This window comes from Xenopus laevis, chromosome 6L (assembly GCF_017654675.1).
Source record: "Xenopus laevis strain J_2021 chromosome 6L, Xenopus_laevis_v10.1, whole genome shotgun sequence".
In the NCBI taxonomy this organism is placed as follows: Eukaryota; Metazoa; Chordata; class Amphibia; order Anura; family Pipidae; genus Xenopus; species Xenopus laevis.
The window spans coordinates 108145419-108169719 of NC_054381.1; the positions used below are offsets into that span (position 1 = coordinate 108145419).

Here is a 24301-nt window from a genome sequence, read left to right on the forward strand (position 1 = left end):
TCACATGATAAACATGAGATACATATTTTTTCTGAATTGAATGGCTTCTCGAATTGAATTCCATCCATGACTTTTCATATGATAAACCTTTTTCTCATTGAATTGATTCTGGCTCAATGTTTTTTCTGGCCCTGAAAACAGTTTGCTTATAGAGATCTGTACAAACTTGAAAACTGGTAGAATTTTATAGGTATTTAAAAATAGAAATAGATGGAAAAAATAGAAAAAAACAACCTTGCTTATATATTTATGAAAAAAAAAAAGAATTTTACCTGAATACAATGTTTAATCAATATAAAAAAAACTTTGCAATAGCTGACAACCAGGTTTTTTACTTACCTTAACACACTTTTTAAATAGGTCTCAAATTGAATTAACAAAGGGTTCAGTTATACCAATCACTGTAAAGCCAGTTATATATTTGTTACAGAATAAACCATGACAACTGTTTCCATTTTTTTTTTATTTACAGAAATATATGATATGTCATTTTAGAAACATCTTCAGTTGGAGAAATTGTTGTTGCTGTCATGGCGGATGATCGTGACACTGGAAAGAATGCAGAAATGATATATAAGATTAAAGAAAAGGGTGACTTCAGCATGTTTGATATAGTAACTGAAAACGTAACCCAAGAAGGTATTCTCAAATTAAAGAAGGTTTGCCTTCTATGTATTTCCAGAACATGAAATAATCATATTATGTATACATTATATGCATATTTTATAGATTGGTCATTTTGCATTACAATAATGGTTCCCAAATTTGAGAAACAGACTTCTGGCACTCTCTTTACCTTGGTCTTAGAAACACATTGGTGATTACCTGTTGGAAAGGGACAACCCACAGCTCTTTCATTAACACCAAATAGTGAAATCTTTAATAAGTTACCCCAAGGGTGTACAATCATTTCTTCAATGCCTGCAGACCTCAGTACTTAGTACTGGATGACTAAAAACACTATGCTAGATTCTGCTGTTATATTGTATTCATACTGTACAGTAACATGGAATCAAAACTTTCTTAAAGGAGAAGGAAAGGTTAAAACTGAGTAAACTTTATCAGAAAGTTCTATATAAATACACCAGTAAACCCTCAAAGTAGTTCCTCTGTCAAAAGAAACACTGTATTTCTTTCCTTCTATTGTGTACACATGGGCTTCTGTATCAGACCTCCTGCCTTCATCTTAAACCTCCTTGCCCCGGGCGTGAGCATGCTCAGTTTGCTCCTCTTCCCCCCTCCCTTCTCTGCTGTAATCTGAGCCCAGAGCTATAAGTGAGCAGGAGAGAATCAGGCAGGAAGTGATGTCATACTGCAGCTGCTTCCTAAACAAACAGAGAGCTTCTAGAGGTTTTTACTCAGGTATCGTAAAACATTCTAATAAATATAGCATTCTAGCTTGCACTATTGCAGATAATATATTGGCAATAAAATGCCTCCGTAGCTTTCCTTCTCCTTTAATGGATACTCGTTTTACATGCAGACTAGAAAATAGATTACTTTCTTTTTTACTTTTTTTCTGTATTGTGGTCTATATTTTCTGTATAGGGCCATGTCTGAGGTGACAGGGGAAAGAGGGCCCAAAAAGTGCCTATAAGAAAAAAGTGTGTTTATCCTTTTTTTGGTCTGCTCAGCCTGCCTCACAATCCAATAATGGAACTGGAGGAAGAGGGTGACCCCACTCTTATCTGATAGGGACATGTGTAGTGACCTGTACTACCTGAACCATACATTTGTGCAAGTGTCTGCTGGGTAGGAGAGCAGGTGCCCCAGGCAGCACCATATATTCATACAAAGCTGATTGTAGATAAAAACGTATTACTTTTTAACTATAAGCCTCCCACAAAAATAATATAGTGCAACAACCTTCTACTTTCCTCTAACTGTTTTTCTGAGTAAGATGGCTTCTTTAAACCTTCTTGGACAAACATAACAGTATGCTTGAAAATCTAGTCTTGCTGATCATTGTAACTTAGTAGATTAGCATAAAGTAATATTTAGCTTTATTCAAACTATGTTAAATGAAGATCAGACTTGACTATGAAGATTTTCATTCATCCAGGTCATGGTATATCTCGTATAGGTAAATCTAAAAACAACTGGACTTGCTGAGTAATCAATGAAGACATTTCACTACTCATCCGAGCAGCTTCTTCAGTTCAACTGACTGGTGTGGGAAATTCTCGATATATAAACTCTTCCACTAATCCAATCACAATGGCACATTGTAAGACTTCAAAGAGGTGACATCTGAAGAAATTCACAGAGGTGTTGATTCTGTGTAGTTGCTGTGATAGGATTATCCAATGTGTCATGCAACTGACACATTGGATAATGCTCGTATGAGTAGTGAAACGTCTTCATTGATTACTCAGCAAGTACAGTTGTTTTTAGAATTTTATTTTTTTAGATTTACCTATACGAGAAGATCAGACTTGGTCACCAAAGCTGTTAAGATGCATCTATTGCAAACTAATTGTATTTAAATTAAACCATTCAATGCTGAATTTTCTAGAATAACCCCCATGTTTTCCACACAATTTAGGAAACTTTCTGTAGCCATGCAAAATATGGAAGCCCTTATGCCCCACACCACTATTCAATAAATTACTGGAGGAGTATCATTTTTGGAGAGCTCTTTAAAAATTCATTGAACAAAAAAACTAAAAGTCTATACTGAATTTGGTTTTCATTATCAGCAATATATGTATAGGTCAGCACCCTAAACAAATAATATTTGTAATAGTAATTAGTTATAGGCTAACAATATTCATGCACATTCATAGGAATGCATGAGAATCAGTTATATTTATGCATTTTGGTTAAAAGAATTTGAAGCATTCTCATATAAGATCTTAAATACCAAAAGGAATAATTGTTTATTATATAGCATTTCAGTTTTGTTCTTTCTACCTAAAAACTGTCCATAAATAAGTTTCACTAACAATAAAGCAAGGGAATTATTTGGCATAACTGACTTTATTGGTTTCAGAAGCAATTGCATCTCTTAATTCATAACAGAGAGATAACAAGTCTTGTTTTAAAACTATTTAGGCTCTTGATTCTGAAAGTAAAAAGACATACAGAATATGTGTGAATGCTATACATAAACACATTGATGAAAGGCTTCTGAAACATGGCTTATTTGAAGATACTCCAACAGTAAAGATCCATGTTGAAGATATTGACGAGCCTCCAGTCTTTGTTCTCAAGGAATATTTGATGGATATTCTTGAAACTGCTTCTGCTGGTTTGCATATTGGATCTGTGACTGCAAAAGACCCTGATAATATCAACACTCCAGTCAGGTATACTATTGGTTCTTTTGTTTAGTAATCAAGAAGATAATGCAATATTGTAGGTAGCTATATAAAATATGGGTGCACAGCCTTCCCCCAACAACTCTATAAAAATGTTTTATAGCTACAATTTTTATTGACATTTTACAAATCATACATATCAACTGTTGTCATAGTGAAGTAAATATAGTTGTATAATGTATTTCCAGCATGTTAATAGAAATGTCACACGATTATTCAAAATAAAACATTGTAATTGTAATTGTAAATACCACTACCTCAACGGGTCAAATCTGAAATCCAGTAATGGAAAATAGTATTTTCATCCTGTCTGGATGCTGACCCTTCCAAAAATGCTAATAAAACTAAAAACTTTACCATTAAATATTCCATGTTTTTTTCTCATAGATAAAAGAAATATGAATTACATTTATCTGACAAAACTCAAAGCCAGTATACCCCTCACAACTATCTACAGTATATCCTCTCACGAAATTCTGGCCTTGACTTTCCCAAGTTATTTCTATCTATCAAGCTACCCTACTAGACAAAACATCTATTGAAACTTAGCAAATACTGGGTATACATAGATTATAAATGAGGGCCCCATGATCTTTAACTCTCAAGTCAACAGAGAACCCCCCAAAATATCAAAATACCATAGTATTCTTGGACTATCCACCACAAGGTCTAGGAGTGGGTGAGGAAAATAAAAACCTTTTAACACTGGACCTGCCAATTCTAGATTTCCAAACTATGAATTTGGCAAGCAAAGGCATGACAAACTTTTCAGAAATAATTCAAGACTGTAACCTTTCATCCTTCAACAATCTACACTGCAAATACAAAATTCAAAACAAATAATTAATTCTACACATACTTGAGCATCAGACTTTTCCAGCATATGAAATACATTTCCCTATGGTCCCCTATGAAATAAGAGTTAAACGCACTAATTAAAAAAGGGAATAAACCTAATCTATAATCTTTTTACAAACAAGCACTAATTCTTCCACAAAGATTCAATCGGAAAATGACTTTCATATATATCTTGGTGAAAAAAGAGATGGTGCAGATATTCACAGGAAACAACCCAGGAAACTACTACTCTGAAAAGAGCATTAAAGAAGGTTTTATGAAACACCAGTACAGTATGCACAACTAGGGGCACATCTACTAAGGGTCGAATATCGAGGGTTAATTAAACCTCGAGATCCGACCCTCTAAGTAAAATCCTTCATCTTCAAATATCGAAAATCGTTCGATCGATCAAAGTAAAAACCGTTCGGTCGAACGATTAAATCCTTTGAATCGAATGATTCGATGGATTTTAATCCATCGATCAAACGATTTTTCTTTTATCTTAGAAAACTCATGGGGAAGGTCCCCATAGGCTAACATTGTAGCTCTGTAGGTTTAAAGTGATGAAGTATGTAGTCAAAGTTTTTTTTAAAGAGACAGTACTTCAACTATCAAATGGTCGAATAGTCAAACGATTTTTACTTCGAATCATTCGAATTGAAGTGAAGTCGAAGGTCGAAGTAGCCCATTCGATGGTCGAAAAAACCTTCGGAATTCTTCAAAATTCGAAGTTTTTTATATTCGAATCCTTCACTTGAGCTTAGTAAATGTGCCCCCTAGTGATGGGCAAATTTCTCCCGTGTCGCTGCACCAAAAAAATTGCGAATTTCCCGCAAAACTGCGAAAAATTTGAAAAGTGCAACCTAATTTTGACGCCAGTGACAATTCCTATGCAGGAGACAATTCTGACGCTGGTCAACAATTCTGACGCTGGCGATAGTTCTGACGCCCATTAAAGTCAATGGGCACCTAGAATTGTCGCCGGTGTCGGAATTGACGAAATGCATTCGCCGGCGGTGAAACGTGGAAATTCGCTGTGAATTCGTGCCTGGCGAATAAATTTGCCCATCACTATCTAAAAAATTTCCCCTAGCCCCAAAATCCACCAAGGCCGAGACTTTAACTGAACCCCCAGGCCAGGACAAAACTACAGGTACTAAGTTTTTTGAGGCAAATTGGGGAGAGGAAATCTCTCTACCCACAATTTTTAAGGAAATGCCCCGTAATTAACCAGGCTGTTTTTGACAGAGCTAGAAAGACCCACCCGGAATTTGACTATGAAGAGCTGTATCATTCCACCCCAACTCAACTGACCAGCGGCGGAGTTCTGTACAATACTCCTCAATAACTCTTTTCCCTTGACAGAGTTTACAAATAGTGGAATCGACAGAGCTAGCACGATCCAGGTCATCATATAACATGGCCATGGTAGCAAAAAATGCTTCTAGGGATAGACGGGCAGGGTCAGAGGGGGGTAATCTTAGTGCCCAAACTTGTGGGTCACCTTGTAGTATGGTCATAACGAACCTTACTTCATCCTCACCAGTAGGGAAGTTGTGAGGGAAAAAACTGAGGTATAACTTACATGCCTCTTGAAAAACAAAAATTTTACTCCCATCCCCACTAAACTTATCAGGGAAGGGGATTTTTGGGTCATGGGAAAAACCTCTATTACCCGGAGTAGATGGGGAGAGACCCCTCAGGAATCTCAGAAGAGGATTGCTGAGCTGCATCCAACCTCTCAGAAAGAGACCGCAAACCTTGAATAATATAATTCTGCTTCCCGTCTTGTTCATGTAGACGCTGGAGGAGGGTCGAGTACAGCAGTTCAGTGGTTTGCAGAATAGCAGGAGCTTCTTCCATTTTCTTCCGTCTCATGGGCCCGTTGTACTGTCACGTTCGGCACCCTATATCCAGAACCCAAGCTAAGCTCCCTGGTTATAGGCTCTCACTTCTGCCTATAACCACCGCCTTTAACCTCGAGAGGAGCCCTCGGCTAATCGGATCCCGCCAAGTCTTAATTGAAAGCTAACAGTTCTGGATGGGCAAAGGGCACAATCGGCTCACCAGGATACTGGAAGGAAGAACACCACCAGGAACAGGCAGGCTGGGCCAGTACAAGCAGAAAATCATCAGACAGGCCGGAATCAGGATAGGAGAATATAGAATAGTCATTGGACAGGCAAAGCTCTGGATTGGAGAGGATCAGAATAGTCTCAGGCAGGCTAGGATCAGGTTTGGAGACATCAGAGTAGTCAGGCAAGCAAGGATCAATACACAGATCATCACAAAGAATACAAGGCACCTAGGAACTTTACAAAATAGAACCTAACAATGGGCAATGTGTAATTGCTAAAGCCCCTTTAAATACTTTTTGAATCTTGCGCCATTGCGCGTGACGTCCTCACTTCGGCGAATAACCCAAGAAGAGCACCGGCGCGCGTGCCATAGAGGAACTGTACACAGAAGAGGAAGGAGCAGTGGGCGTCTTCGCTGAAGGAGCAGCGGTGGACCCCGCTACCCACTAGACCACCAGGGTGAGTCCTTACAGGGGGTAATTTAATAATACAAAGGGACAAAGGGTACTTTCCATAGTCTTGTGTGATCTACACCTTGCGCCATGCAGACGGTAGCATCAGGGGGTGCAGGCCAATCCTGCCTTCCATAGGGCAGGAGATAAGGACAGGGTCCTCTTGTGGCCTGAATCTTCTGCTCCCTAATGTGCAAGTTAGGGAACAAGTAAGGGGGCTGAAGGGAGGACGTCCACTGCCTTTGTCATAGTAAATGGCCCTAAGAGGCAGGGTTTTCAAAAGTGAATGAAAAAACACAGCCAAAGAATGCCATCCTGAATACAATTATGATCTTTTATTAATGAAAATATGATATTAAAAAAAAACCACAAAAATGCACATGAAAAAACTTGTAAAGTTTCTACAGAAATCAATGGGAATTGTTTCTGAAGAATTATTCTGTTTATTTTCAAGTCGTATATATATTTGGGGGGCAAACAACATGCTCCAGTACAAAGAATATCTAACAAAATAACTGACTTTGGTACAAATGCTGCTTGTAGAAAGACAAGATTTGTGGCAATATTAAAAGAGTGTGCTCCAATAAATCTTCCAGCCAAAAGAAGCCACCAACTAAAGGATATAGATTTAACTTTCATTCAAATTCAGACTCCTTACTCCTGCATGAAGAGAGAATAAAGAGAAAAATATGCTGAGAGGGTAAATTATTTCAGAAATAGGTCAGAATTTTTTATTTAGCAAAATTATAAAGTTCCTGATAGTTTGATGACACATATTAATATTATAACATATTAAAATTTTCACAGTTGGGGAAAAAAATTCCCCCTCAAATTTAAAAGATGGTAAATCTGCCTTGGTGTCTACTCTAAATAAATTCTTTACCAAACAAATGCCCTTGTGAATAAGTGCTCCACAGGTTTTCAACATTGCACTCAACATTGTTCCAACTAAAAACAGAGCTAAGATAATCTTTCTTTGATTAATCAGTACTAATGCAGAAGTGCAAGATCAGATATCTACATGCTCACATTTTATAAGTTTACTACTGTTAGATTTAATTAGATTTGGTTACACAGGGACATAACTAAGCCTTTGAACAGAGACGAGGCACAATATAACATTTACAGCAGCAGAGGCAAGTGAGTAAGGATCTGTATCCAGTTATTTAAGTTACTATACTTAAAAGAAGGCCTAGTCTCACAAAGATATAAATAGGATTATCAAGGGAACAATTTTGATATTGATTTTTTTTTCTTTATAAATCAAGGTAATTTCTCAGTTAACTTATCAATATAAATTTCAGCATATTTCTAAAATAACAGTGATGTAATGTTGGTATTATGATTTCCATTGTCTTTAGCAAATCCAGCTCATGTATCTGAAGTTCCAGTTTATATTCGCATTATTGATGTTAATGACAATTGTCAGAAGACTATCACATTTATGTTTGTGAATAGTCCAAACCAGGAGAGGTAAGAAATACAGTAATTTTTTATGATTTTTCTGTGATCAAATGACTTCTATAAAAGAGTTATAACTTCTATATATGTGCATTTACTTATGATTGAAAGTAGATTTTATTTTAACAAAATAAATACTGCAAGAACCATAGAGTTTTTTGTAAAGACCATAATGAATTTTAGGGTCTTTTATTTTATTTGTCCTTGGATCATTGGAATGGAAAAATACGTATTAGGTCCGTAGAAATGCACTGGTACCCAAATACATAGTTAAATAGAGAGCATTCACCATAAACCATCAAAAAGGAAAATGACCATGTGGTTTCACATGCTTCTCCCTAACAAACAGAGCATTTTTTCTTCCCGTTTCTAACAATTGTTTGCCTATTTAAGCAACATTTGACCTTTTATAAATATGATATTATAGTGAATTTAAATAAAAGAAGTTAAATAGGTGGTTCGGATTTCAACTCACATAGTTCAGTTAGTTATATTGTAATCCTACATTATTTAAATTTTACTGACATTGAATTACTGCACGTAAATTTTTCATGAAATTCTTTGGCAAAGTGATGCTGGCTAAGGGGCTTATTTATTAAGGGTCAAATAGTAAATTTTGTTTCGAATGTACAGTAAATTCGAAAGTAAGATTTATTACACCTCGACCATGGAAACAGTTCTAATTCTAATTTTGCCACCTATCACCTGCCAAGTTAATTTACAAGTCAATAGCATAGGTCCATTGAACCATTTGAATATGTTAATTGGCTTCCTGACATTCAAGTTTTTTTAAGAGGGAAAAATACTCAGGACTATTCGATTGAATATTAGACTTTTACATGTTCTCTAAAAAAAACTCTCACTTGAGTGCGTACTGTATATTCAAATTTATTAGCGTTAAAAAAAATTGATACTGGACCTTTGAATGTTTATATATGGCACAGTAAATTTGAGCCTGTGTAAACCATGCCATAAGGTAAGAATTTCTAAATTGCAAAAATATATGGCATGTGATTTGTACCTTGTGTTAAGTAGGTCTTAGCAGGAGAAAATTGTAATTGTTTGCCTCATTGTCAAACAATCTTCTTCAGGACAGAAAACAACACCATCAAACTTAATAAAGTAATGAGAAGGAATATGATTCAGCTGAAACAGTGCACTTGTATATTTTAAATGAATGCCAACTTAAGCTCAATCCAATGCATGATGCGCTTAGAAATTATGCCTGCTAAAGAACTCCCATTAATGCAAGTAAATAGAAGGCTTAAGGACATTCAAATGCTTTATTCAGTAATTTAAGCAAAGCACACACTAATGGAAGACCTATCTGTTATTTTTTTTTAACCAAATGAAAATGTATTCTGCTTTACTTTTAAAAGACAATTTATTTTGTTGCTAGTTTCTCGGAAAGATGTTGATTTTTAAATTTTCTTTCCAAAGCTTCCAGTTTAATGAGTCCTGAAATGACACAATTCAGGGCAATTAGTTTGTGATCCAATCAATAATACAGCTGCAGAAATCTTCTAAAAGCTCAACCAGTTCTTGTTATCCTTTTAACATCAAACTTATTGACATCCAAAAGAGATGGGAGTAACACAGTGATTTTATTTTATATAGATTTAATAATTTATGTTGTATGTATAAACCAGTGGTTCCCAAACTTAAGGGCTATTGATTTGGGGCCTGTCTGAAGGTCAGTAAGATTGAAATTTGAGCAAAATATGTATTTTGTTCTCCTTGTTACTTAAAAGTTTGAAGGTCAAAATTTTAGTTAAAATGTATTTGCTGTTCTATATATTATTGAAACTACAGAAGACTGGCTGATACAACAACTTTTACAAATACCTATATATAGCAGGGATCCCCAACCTATAGAACCCATGAGCAACATTCAAAAGAAATAGGAGTTGGGGAGCAAGACTAGCATCAAAAATGTAACTGGGGTGTCAGATAAGGGATGTGATTGGCCATTTATTAGCCCCTATGTCGACAGTCAACTTACATTGAGGCTCTGTTTGGCAGTGCATCTGGTTTTTATGCAGCCAAATCTTGTCTCCAAGCCTGGAATGCTTAAAATAAGCATGTGCTTTGAGGCTACTGGGAGCAACATCCAAGGGTTTGTAGAGCAACATGTTGCTCATGAGCTGTATCACTGTTAATTAAGAGGAGGGACTCTGCTCAAATGATGGATTTGAAATGGGGCTTTGAAGCAAAATAATCTGGAAACCACATAAAATACTGTGGCATATTTAATGTGAATGCTTTCAAATACCCATCAGTAATACTGGTGTATTACATTGCTCTGGAAACATTTTTTTTAGCTGATATCAATTAAAGGTGATGTTTGATTGTTTTAAAAAGTCATAACGTTAATAATTTGGCTAGAGTTACTAAGGATACTTCTTCTTATGGGGCAAAAATGTATTCTGATGGGCATCTGGCCCTACCAAAAAATTTAGGCATTAAATTCAGAGAAACCCTATGCGGGGATGGTTATTAACTAAAATCCAAATGTATCTCATTATTTAAATAAAAAACCACAATCTAACTCCCATACCTGATGTTACCTTGTTTATTATTAAAAAACTTGATTTAATCGGTTTGGGTAAAAACCTGAGCAAAAACACGAAATGGACATTTTTTCAGATTTTTTTCCTGAAAAGCCCAATTTTTTCAGATTTTTGCCTGAAAAGACCGAAATGGTCAGATTTAGTAAATAAATCCCTTGATGTACAGTGTTCAGTAAAGTTTAGCAAAGAATTGATATAGGACTCACACCATCCACCCTTATTTACTAGGTAATTACTTTTGAATGATCAATAGATATGACAAACAATTCGGGAGGTTTTAGACATGGGATGGGAGACAAACATTATTATCAGTACATATGAAAAAAAAGTTAGGAAGTTCTGCTGTTCTCCATTAATTTCAAACCATTTTAGACTGTGCTGTAATTTGTCAAAAGTTATATATGATATCCTGAAACACTGCTCTGAAAGCATTTCTCGGTTCCTTTTCACCTGACAGAGTTAAGATCTGACCTTGCACCATATTTGGGACAAGGCACAGAGGGGGTTCCAAGGATCACTATTTTGCATCCCCTAGAAATGGGGTCTGACATTTTCCGTTGATATAATGAATTTTAATAAAACAAATTATGAAGCATTCACTCATCTCTGGTTACATCTCCACCAATTTAAGAATAAGGGATACCTTTTGTATATTTCTTCATGATTAGAATGCATATGTATGTTTTATAAAATCAACTTTAAAAATACTCAAATCCCTGAATTTTAAAAGCAAAAAATACAGTTCCTTTTAAATGAAAAATATGTACTTAACATGATGTTCTTTTGGAGGGCACATTTCTACACTGTTTCATATAGTTATAACCAAAGTAATAATGTCTTTTTCTTAAATTAAAAACTAATTTTTAAGAATTAAAATTTTTAAAACAGCCGCATTTCAACATTTCAATCTATAGATTTAGTTCAGTTCTTTCAGCTGTATTCTAAATGAAAAATAGAATTTCTAATACACCTGGTAATTGTCTGTTTTTTAACCACAAAAGAAATTCTAAATATATTTTTTGCAAAATAAATTAGCAATCTGAAGTTTAGTACTAATTAGCTGGATACAAGGCACCCTGGAGAAAGCACATCTGGGAAATTGGCAGGTTGAAACAGGGTTCTGAAGAGAAACAAATATTGTTGGATTTTGTTGCAAGTGGGACTCAAGAAACAAACAAAGCAAGTTTGTTTATAGAAGTCTACTCTCACTCTGTTTAGCTACCAAATGCAATACCATATGCTACATCTCTCACCTGCTTATTTCTGATCTTTTACATATCCACACCTTGTTTATCATTCCCTTCACCTTTAGATTTTAAGATCTTTTTCACAGGGACAACCCTTTGTACCGGCACTGATCATTATTTATGTAGCTCTGTATGTTCCATGTATGTAATTAATGTGATTCCTTTGTATAAAAACATTTATTTTACAGCACTGTGCAATATGTTGACACTCTAAAAATACATTTTATTAATAATAGCAATCTGTGAATGGTTCAGGCAATTGAGCAATGCAGTTTATTAAAAGAAAACTAACTTTGCAGCCAAAGTCAATATTCAAACAACTGTTTTTTTTTTTCACAAATGTTTTTATTTGTTTTCAATATGCACAAAGAAATTTTACAATAAACAAAAAGGAAAGAAAAAGGGAATGAAAAAAAAAAGGTAAATAAACAATGTCAAGTACAGATTCAAATATAATAAAGCAGGGTTGACAAAATTAAGCTAGAATAGTGTCAAGTGAGCACAGAAAAAGAAATCGGGTAGGCATACCCCTAATTGTAGACATTGAAAGTTACTCACGATTTTACTGTCTGTAGACAATGGGTTAGACTTAGAGCGTTAGAGGATTATGATCGTGATAGAGTGGAAGTAAACAGCTGGTTAAGATGATGACTCCTGGGGGTTCCCGTCGTAGGTGATTGTTGTGGATTACCCACGGACCGCAACAGGTGATCCGCCTCACAGACAAGATCGGTCCCCAAAAGCAGCTCCCTTTCGTACCATGTGGTGTTTCGAAAAATTTGGAGAGTGAGTGATTTTGTAAGTGGTGTGAAGGTGTTTATATAAGACATCCAGGTGTCAAAAAACAGTTCAGTGTTTTTTTCTTTGTTTGTTAGGGTTTCTATCCAGTCTAAGTGGAAAAGGTAGTGTAGTTTTTGTCGCACCAAAGAGATTGGCGGAGGAAGACGGGACAGCCAGGTATGTAAAATGGCCTTCCTGGCTGCCGCCGCCAGTCTTTCCGCCAGGGCCCTCTCCGGCTTGGAGATATGTGGGGCAGAGTGCAGTTTGCTAAATATATCAAACAACTGGTTTATATCATATTAAGTGGCATATTATGGGTCTGGCCACACTGTCAGATTCATGGAGTTTAGTTGCCAGGTGAAAAATCTCCTCTTCTTTGCGGCGACTAATCTGCCTTCCCCTTCCTTCCACCAGCTAAAATGTAAATCGCCTGGGGCCAGGCACACGGAGAGCTTTGTTTTCCGAAATCACCTGAAGTTTCCTCATGAGGCAATAACGGGCGACTTCGGAAAACAAACCATTTAATGTGCCTGCCCCCAGGCGATTTACATTTTAGCCGGCGGAAGGCAGATCGGGAGATTAGTCACCACGAAGAAGAGGAGATTTTTCGCCTGGCATTTTTTGGTTAATTCCTAGCGGGAAAAAAATCAGGAAAGCTCTAAAACTCAGACTTGATTTAAAACGGTTCAATAGGATCACAGCTCCCATTGAATTCCATAGGACATTGCCAACTTTTAGTTGGTGAAGTTTTGTATTAGTGGTTTTAAAAAATGAATTTTTAATTTTTAGAGCTTTTTTTAAAAAAAAAAATAGGAAAATTAAGAATTTTTAGAAATTTGTAGATAAGAAAATTTAAATTTTATTAGGAAATGGGCCCCACAGTGTCAAAACTACTGATATAGGGTAAGAAAGTGGCATACAGGAAACACATTTGCTGCAAACAGTGCACATGGCATGCCATTTATTTCAATAGAAAAAAATATGTAGTTTTGTTAATCTTATGTTTCAACTGAGCCTACATCACCTGTAAGAAATACCATAATTAGATATTATATATTATATATCTGCTCACTATATCTGCTATTGCTTGTAATGTTGAAAACAAATGCAGTAGGAACCAATATGATGAAAAATATTAATCGTTTGCATTTTTTATAGTTAATTGTAGATATATTTATTGATCTGGTTGAATTTCTTATGCTGGTATAAGTTTTCCTGTTACTAAATTTATAATCTCACTTCTATCTTTTTTGCTGTTCTGTTACATGGTCTATGGTAACGGGAAGTAAATAAAGTAAATATATATCAAAGGATAACTAGTCTTGTTATTTTTAAAATAGTGTCAAATTTAGCATTTTCATCTGTTTATATTAAAGTTTAGCCAATACAGACAATAAGTGCAATAGACAGAGATGAGGCAACAGTTGGACAACAATTTTCCTTTACTTTGATACCAGAAGCAGCAAACACTACAAACTTCACTGTCAGAGACATCAAATTTAATGGTTTTCCTCAAAACCTTAATGCATAGTATTTTTGCATATTGAAAGAAAATGTAATTCTAAGTAGTTTTCCATTAAGTTATAGGTAAAAGTTTTTGTCTGTTTGACTGTACTGTATATCTTCTCTTGACCAATAATTCAGACTATTGAGACTGACTTAACTATTGAAAGTTAAGTAGTTGATCACACATCTGAAGGAACACTGAATTCTGATACACTGATTAAAAACCAGGGAATATAATGACAAATACTGCTTCCAATATAAAATATACAAATAACTTTAAAACAACTTTTTCCTTAATGTACAAATGTAGCATAATGTGAAATGTATCTTAAGTTTATATTTTCTTTTTAATGCACATAGTTTTTCAATAGATACATTATTGTATTTGCTAAACCTTTTTTTTTATTATCATTAGTGATGGGCGAACCTGTCCCGATTTGCCGAGAAATTCACGAAACTCTGGAGAAATTTGCGAAATGCATTGAAGTCAATGGGTGTCTGAATAATTTTGACACGTGGAAATTTTTATGCGCTTGAAAAAATTTACACAAGTAACTCTTTTGTCCAAATGCATTAAAGTCAATGGGCGTCCAAATCATTTTTCTTTATACTTTTGACGAGCAACAATTTTTTCTTGCACCAAATTTTCCCATGGTGAATTTTTGCTGTAGTTTCACGAAAACATTAGCCGATGGTGGAATCCAGAAATTTGCCTCTAATCCATGCCTGACGAATAAATTCGGCCATCACTAATTATCATGATTCTTTTGTTTGATCACTGTTTTTATCAACAATTTTTTTTTATATGGGCGACAATAAGTAAAATGAAAGGCCATAAAATATGGAATTTTAAAGGAAGGAGGAACAAAATTCTTAAAAGATTTTTCAAAAATATTTTTAGTGAATATTAATCTGATGAATTCTGAAGAATTCCCAGGAGCCAATATTTTGCCATTTATCAAAACACTGTTTTGTTCGGTTGGATCTTAGAGCTCAGTTCAACAGGTTGAAGATATCTTAATGTTTCTTCCTAACAGGTAACCTTTTAGTCTTTATTTTAAACAAATTCCCAATATTTTGTCTGCAAATCATGAAGACTTAGTAAGAAAATTTGAACATTTATGTCTTGAATGGCACAACTACCAATAAGATCCACTCTTTAGTGATGGGCGAATTTGCGCCGTTTTGCTTCGCCGGAAAATTCGCGAATTTCGCGGCGAAAAATTTGCGAAACGGCGCCGGCATCTCGTTTTTGATGCCGGCGCCCGTTTTTGACGCCGGCGTCCATTTTTTCGAAAAAAAGAATTGACGCCGGCGAATTTTTGCCGCAAATTTTCGCGGGCGTTTAGCAAATTTATTCGCTGGTGACGAAACGCGCAAATTCGCCTCGAATTCGCGCCTGGCGAATAAATTCGCCCATCACTACCACTCTTTTCATAATCATATTTTGGAAGAAGGAACTCAGACCACACATAACAAAACTATGTATGACAGTTCAAACATGGAAATACTTTTTAAAAGATGATACATTAACTATACCAGCATATATTTAAGTAAATGATTACATTTTAAAGGAGAAGGAAAGCTACAGAGGCATTTTATTGCCAATAGATTAGCTGCAATAGTGCAAGCTAGAATGCTATATTTATTCTGTAGAATGTTTTACCATACCTGAGCAAAAAGCTCTAGAAACTCTCTGTTTGTTTAGGATAGGAGCTGCAGTATTAACATGGTGTGACATCACTTCCTGCCTGAGTCTCTCCCTGCTCTGGGCTCAGATTACAGTAGAAAAGGGAGGGGGGTGGGGAAGAGGAGCAGACTGAGCATGCTCTTGCCCAGGGCAATGAGGTTTAAGATGAAGGCAGGAAAACTGATACAGAAGCCCATGTGTACACAATAGAAGGAAAGAAATGCAGTGTTTCTTTTGACAGGGGACTCAGAGCAGCACTACTTTGGGGGTTTACTGGTATATTTAGATGGACCTTTCTGATAAGGCTTACTTAGTTTTAACCTTTCCTTCTCCTTTAAAAGCTTTAGTAACTGTGATTTTTAATTTTTTCTATTTTTTTACAGATGACACAGCTACCATTTCTACATTAAGTGATGGATTTAATCTGCATAAAAGCTCGCATTTATACTTGCCAATTGAAATAAATGACAATGGGATCCCACCTCTTAGCAGCACAAACATTCTGACCATCCATGTTTGTGACTGTGGCATGGACAGCAATGCAGAAGTCTGTAAAGACAACTGAATATTCTTGTATCTAGGGCTGAACTTAGAAGCTTTCATTGCAATAGGCGTCTGTTCATTTTTAATTTTAGGTAAATTGGGCTTTGAATAAATACATTTCATGTTATTTCTACAAAATAATCAATTACATCTGAATTTAATAGACACATTTAAGTCGTGAATAGTAAATTTTGCTCTTTTTTTTACAGTGCTCAGTTTCATTCTACTTGTAGCAATGAAGAATACTATGCTTTCAGAAAAAGGAGAAAATATTGTCAAGCATGATGATGAGGAAGGTGGAGAAGAAGACACTGAAGCATTTGACCTAGGACACCTTATAAATTAGGCCATACTGAGAAAGCAAAAAACTAGGAACAGAAAATTCAGAACAAATATCCAAAGTTTTTATAGGATGTCTTTAAAGATTGGCCCAGATATTTCTATATTTAAAGAATTCCTCTTCGAAAAAATAGAGGAAGCTAATGTAGACACTGATAGTCTTCCACTTAACTCTCTAAAGTGCTATGCATTTGAAGGCATTTGCTATTTAGCTGGATCACTGAGTTCTATAGAATCAACGTCCTCAGATATCGATCCAAACATTCAGAATATTTGTGACTGGGGACTGCAGATTCAAAGCTTTCCTGAAACTCGCAGGGAAGGTGATGCTCTTAACCAAATATAAAGTATATTTTCTCAAATATTTGTATCATCTTCTTTATTTTTCATGGAATCCTGTGAAACATATTTTATAAGGTAAATATTTTTCTTAATGAATAAAACTAGCTTCTCTGCATAGCAAACATTGTATCAAAGATTTAAGATTACACTGATGACATTGTTCAGCAATTTTGTATTGAAATATTTTATCAAATAGCTTTATCAATAATTTTAAATGTGTATAGATAAAAAATACTATGGTGTTAGAAAAAATAAACATGTTATAGGTGGAATATAAATGGTATAATAATTGTTGTTTTCCAGCCCAAATTAGGAATTCACCTAAAAATTAGAATAGAAATCATCAACATACAAAAACATATACATTTACAAATGGGATCTTAAATACCAAGAGGTGAACATATTCCTTATTTCTATTATAGTCTGTATATTTTGAGAAGCACCCATTGGCACTCCTCTCCTCTTCAGCGTTGCATGCAAGATGGTGGCACCCAGGGAATGAAGACGCTGCGATGGGGTGCAGTGACGTCATCATGCAAGGCACGCAACACCAGCATCAACACGCAGTGCTGTGGTGCCAAATTCAAACTTTAAAAGATATCAAAAGGCCACTGCCAGTGAATAGGTTCTGTCTTGTATGTTCCTGGGTGTGTATTTCTTCTATTATTGGACTGATTCCTAATCTTGACCTCAACTTTTTCTCCTGACTACGAGTCTCTGCTGCCTGTACTGACCCTCTGCCTGGATATGACCACAAACATTGTTTAACCCTTCAGATACCCTGCTTGGATCCAGTTAGCCTTTTGGCTTCCTCCTTGGTCCAAACTGTACATCTGAGCCGGTAGGCCCTGACAGTATTCACAGGCCATGGACCAGTCAGAGGAATCACCACCGGATTTGGAAAAAGCTTTCTGCGGTATTGCAAGTCAGATGGAGGCATATGAAGCTGAGCAGGTCTGCATTGGACAGGTTCTTGATGCCCTTCTGTCCCACATGTCTACGGCTTCTTCCATTCCAGGAAATCATCCAGCGTCAATACCTCACCCTCCTATGGTTCTGGCTTCCACAAGTGAGCCCTGTATTCCACCACCTCTTTGCATTAGCGGAGATCCTGAATCATGTTGGTGATTTGTGAACCAGTGTCTTATTCAATTTGAGTTCCAACCTTCACAATATGTATCTGGGCAAGCGAAGGTGGGTTACATAATTTCCCGGTTGGAGGGAAAAGCGCTGGATTGGGCTTCTCCTTTCTGGGAAAAGAATGCTGCTCTGATCCATGATGTCAAAGCCTTTCTTCAGGCGTTATGCACCGTGTTTGATGCTCCCGGCCATGTGGCCTCTGCCTCTTACCATCTTCTGCAGATCCACCAAGTGAATCGAAGTGCCAGTGAATGTGCCATTGATTTCAGAACCCTGGCTACAGAGACTAATTGGAAAAATGAGGCCTATGTGGCAACATTCTATCAAGGTCTTTCTAATAAAATCTGGAATCTAGAGACCTTCCTGAACAGCTAGAGGACTTAATCACTCTTGCCGTCAAAGTTGACACTCGGCTGAGAGAACATCAAGCAGACAAGGAGCACGGCAAAAGATTCCTACCAACCCTTGCACCACGGTTCCAAAGACCTCCCCTTCCAAGTCCTCCAACGCAACCTTCTTCCAGTACCACTGAGGAACCTATGCAGATTGTCAGAACACATCTTTTGGAGCAAGAAAAATACCTTAGATGCTCGGCTGGGTTATGCCTGTATTGCGGAGCAAAGGCTCATTTTGCCTACAGTTGTCCACAATTGTCCACAATTGTCCACTGAAGCCCGGAAACTTTAGCGCCTAGGTAGGATTGGGGAGTCTTATCTGGACGGGGTTAAATCTTCTCCCCAAATGAACTGTCATAGATTCTGGCTTCTGTTATAGATCCAACTGATTGCAGGAGTCATTAATGTGCAAGCCTTCCTTGATTCAGGAGCAGCAGGTAACTTTATGGACCAATCTTTCGCCAAAAGTTTGGGGGTCTTCTTCTTCCATTAGGCTTGTATTTTCACCAAATTGGATCTTCAAGTGGCATATAATCTTACCTGTATCTGAGAGGGCGATGAATGGAAAACAGCATTTAACACTCGAGATGTGCATTACGAATGCCCTTTGGACTTTGTAACGTGCCAGCCATTTTTCAAGAACTTGTAAACTACAGCTTTAGAGATTTATTAGGGCAAAGCGTGGTGGTATACTTGGACGATATTTAAATTTTTTCCAAGAGTTTGGACATACAACGAACCCAAGTACAGGAGGTCCTTTCCTCCCCTAGGAAAAGATTCCCTTTCTGGGGTATAATTGGTCAATGGGGTAAAGACTGCGCTCTGTCCAAAACGGTGGGGAAGAAAGCTGCACCAAAGTTCAATCTATGGATCCACTTGTCCACATACAATTCAAAGGAAAATAGGGAATGGAAGGTGCGCTGGGGGTACCTGTAGAGAAAGGGAGACAAGCCTATCTAGTGTAGTATCCTTTGTACACTTTAGCGGATATTAAATAATCAGATCTACTCACATTCGTGGAATGATCATATCGCAAAAGAGAGATCTGGTCGCATATGTCTTCAGTGTGAGGTTGGTTTGTAGTTGGCGTGTCTGGTCGATTCTTTCGCCTGTTGAATAAGGATGCCGGATAGTGTAGTACAGCTAGCAGAGAGGTGGTTTTAAGCCGATAATGCACTTACCTCAAGTGTATATACAAACGGCTTAACAGAACGCTGTCTGGATCGTATTCAGATCGACCTCTGCAAGGGTTGGATGGACGGCACTTGCCGGGGTTTACATCCGATCGCGGCCCGATGTCCAAATTCTGGCGATGGTGTGTTCTCCTCCAGCAGACGCTGCTCTGGTGTTTCCCGCAGTTGCACAAGTCGGCGTTCTCCTCCACGCGGTCTTCAGTCTCACCTGGGGATACTGTCGGCGCTGCTTTCCACTTCTCTACTAGATATTTTAGCTCGAAGGGGTTTGTTACGAAATAAGTTTATGGCAATGTCTTTTGCCTTTAAAGAATTTATTATACAATGGGCATTGTACTGTTAAAAACATTTGACTATAATAAATTCTTTAAAGGCAAAAGACATTGCCGTAAACTTATTTCGTAACAAACCCCTTCGAGCTAAAATATCTAGTAGAGAAGTGGAAAGCAGCGCCGACAGTATCCCCAGGTGAGACTGAAGACCGCGTGGAGGAGAACGCCGACTTGTGCAACTGCGGGAAACACCAGAGCAGCGTCTGCTGGAGGAGAACACACCATCGCCAGAATTTGGACATCGGGCCGCGATCGGATGTAAACCCCGGCAAGTGCCGTCCATCCAACCCTTGCAGAGGTCGATCTGAATACGATCCAGACAGCGTTCTGTTAAGCCGTTTGTATATACACTTGAGGTAAGCGCATTATCGGCTTAAAACCACCTCTCTGCTAGCTGTACTACACTATCCGGCATCCTTATTCAACAGGCGAAAGAATCGACCAGACACGCCAACTACAAACCAACCTCACACTGAAGACATATGCGACCAGATCTCTCTTTTGCGATATGATCATTCCACGAATGTGAGTAGATCTGATTATTTAATATCCGCTAAAGTGTACAAAGGATACTACACTAGATAGGCTTGTCTCCCTTTCTCTACAGGTACCCCCAGCGCACCTTCCATTCCCTATTTTCCTTTCTGGGGTATATCATATCACATTAGGGGTTCGAGATGGATCCTACCAAGATCGCCGTGATCCAAAACTGGCCTCTTTCCTCCAGTACTAAAGCGATACACTTGTTGACACAGTATGATCTGAAAACATTGCAATGGAATTTCTTTTCATTTATCTGCACATAGGCAATAGCAGGTAGACACTGACAGAAATGACTTAATAAACTACATTTGTACAAATAGAATTTCTATTTAGTCATCTCTACCAGCTTCTACTTTCTATTGCCTGTGTTCTGCTGTATGAAAAGAAATCCCATTGCAATGTTTTCAGATCATACTGTGTCAACAAGTGTAATATTAAAAAAGTAGAGGTTATCTATTATTTGGATTATGATACTTAAGTGACGTAGGTTGCAACATTCAACGTTCAAGTGTTCAATGCTGCAATGTATATATATATATACTGCTTATATAACATACACAAATACAGATCACACCAAAAAGATTAATCCTTAACACTATTATCATGCCTATGCAAAAACAACCGACATCATTTTTATCTATACAGTGGAAACTACATTTATAACTGTGTAGAACATAAAAAATATCTATGTGAGTAAAAACAGAGAACTTTTTAATATGTTTAGCATTTACATTTTTATTACAAACTGAAAACCAATGAACTGTCCATAATTTAATTAATACTATGCAAAGTACGACATATTTTAATAGAACGTTAATGAATATGTTTGTATGTATTTGCTCATATTAAAAATTGTTTGGAAAAAAGTAAATTTGTATCCCTTAAAAGTAATGTTAGACAAGTCCAAACTTTTCCATTCAAAATAGTTTTAAGAAGTAATTAGTAAAGCTCAGCAGTTTTCTGAGTTTTTTGACCACCATACACAAGTGGGTTGTTACTGAACAGTTGTTTCAGCATCTCTAACAAGGCTCAAATGCTTTCTAACTGACTCCAGGCAAGCACACCACTGAGATGTCACTTTTGAAAGGTATTCGAAAAATAATTCTGCTGAATTAGGTCTCTCTCTCTGAATTTTACTTCTTTAATACCACACTAGCAATAATGTTATTATGAAGGTTAGCAGTTTAGCACCCCATATGTTTTATGATTCAGTAGCTTTCAGTAGCTACAGATAACAAGAACAGAATACAATTCATATAATTCCTCTGTACTGTCTGGTTTGGGGGTTTGAACCCTATTAATGGAATAATATTGACTTACATCAGTAACAGCAGTCGAAGCACACAGCTGGTATCTGTGTGGTTGCTAGATTGTTCAACATGTGTAGCATGTGCATTGGCTGGCTTGTGCAATAGAGGTTGTGTACATGTTGGCTGGCGTGTTCCTCCGTGGTTACCTGAAAGATTGTTGAATAGGCATCAGTAGCAATTTGCTGGTTCAGTAGCCTCTTGAACTCAGTAGTTTCAGTGTGTCATAGCAAGCTTGGCTACCTAGGGTATGCTTGTATTGTAGTTTATTTTGATTGCAGGTGAGTTCTTGCCCTGTAGGACTTCTTAACTGTGAATTGTATCTGCACGGAGTTGGTTGATTTTCTGTTGATTGGTTTTAAGGTATTAAGGTTTGACTGTTGTCAACCCCGGTGTGAGATTCTACCAGTGAGCTGTGGGGGCTAGCTGCAGGTGAGTGTCAAGCCTTATTTTCTAGGGCCACAGACTAGTGATAAGCATTGGCAAGCTCTAGTGGTAGATGTATCCAAGCTGTTGCCAGATTCTTGTGTGGGTGATCTGGTCTGCTGGTGGTTGCTGGGGTGGTTACACTAGTGAGCTGGCTAGTACTAGGGTTCGGGTTGTGGCTGCTAGTAAGCATCTGTGTCTTGAATGTTTTTTGTTCTTGGCAGAGGATCCTCTCCAGTTGACGTTTTATGTGTTGGCAACCTTATTGTGGAAGTCCCTTTACTATAATAGTGAACACTTTAAGAGGGACGTGGACTTTATTTACTTTATGTTGCTTGATTCTCATTTTGTCTATCATTTTCAGGGGCTATACCAGCTATCAGTTTCCCTGTTTAATGGCTGTGATTCTGGCCTTGTTAGTCATGGCTTTTTAGCATATTTGTTTTATTACATGTTATTTTATCCCCCCCACCTTATTGTTTGTTGGGATATGACTTTAGTAGCTCCCGCCTATACTGACATGGAATGTCACTTACCTTCATACCACAAATTCCATTTCTTCTAGTCCCAGCATGTCCCAAGAGCTTAGGGGGACCCTGACCAAAGTACATCCAGTAATCAAAAGCCAAAAGATGTTTGTTAACAAACTGCTGACTAGTAAATAATACTTGCTCATTGATTACTATGGGCTTCTACTAGGGTTAACTACAAGAGGTCCTCTGCACTCAACCCATTATCAATATATTTAAGACAGAGACATTTTGTGCATATTGCTACTAAAAAATGCCTTATCCTTTAAACAACACAGGGATTGTTTGTCCATATATTGCAATATATTTAAGCTGGCCAACTACGTCAAAGTCATCCCATATCTGGCCAGTCCTACGCTTAATTTTCATCTGATTCATTAAGAATTCATCTGCTTAATTATACATTTTACAAAGGGACTAAGTTTTACCTGCACCTTACTAGCTGCTTTCAAAGTAAAACTCCCCCGCCTAATGGTTTTAAAAAATAGTGGTGAGCACAACTTTCCCTTGTTTGTTATAGTTATACAGGAGCAGTGACCAGCTCCATGTTGTAGCTCCCACCCTTCCCAGCTATAGTCAGGTGATCCCACTGGTGTCTAATAAAAGGGCAGCCAAGTTTGGGAGTTTTACTTTGAAAGCAGCTAGTAAGGTGCAGGTAAAACTTAGTCCCTTTGTAAAATGTATAATTAAGCAATTGAATTCTTAATGCCCTTTTGCAAATTTTTGAAAAATTAAAATGAAAATTAAGCGTAGGACTGGACAGATATGGGATGACTTTGACGTAGTTGGCCAGCTAAAATATATTGCAATACTGTATATGGACAAACAATCCCTGTTTTGTTTAAAGGGTAAGGCATTTTTTAGTAGCAGTATGCACAAAATGTCTCTGTCTTAAATATATTGATAATGGGTTGAGTGCAGAGGACCTCTTGTAGTTGACTTTATGAATTTTGTGGTCACAGCCTCATTGTACCCCCGCCTAATGGTTTTAAAAAATAGTGGTGAGCACAACTTTCCCTTGTTTCTTCTACTAGGGTTGCCACCTAGCCGGTATTTTACCGGCAACCCTTGCTACTACACAATTAGTACATTTAAAGGAAAAATACATTACCTTTTTTGTCATCAGCTGATTCAGTTGGGCTTAAGTAAAAAAGGTACATATTACATAAATAATAATGCCTTTTAAAGTAAACCAGGATAGCCCCCCTCCCACCACTGTTGGAAACAAAGAATGATCCAACCCCACCCTCACTTCGATTCTTTGTCA

The 24301-nt window shown here is 37.1% G+C and overlaps 1 pseudogene; it reads left to right on the plus strand.

Annotated features, from left to right (window-relative positions):
* The first annotated feature begins 477 nt into the window (after positions 1-477).
* On the plus strand, positions 478-17527 carry LOC121394707 (annotated as a pseudogene).
* Positions 17528-24301: the final 6774 nt, after the last annotated feature.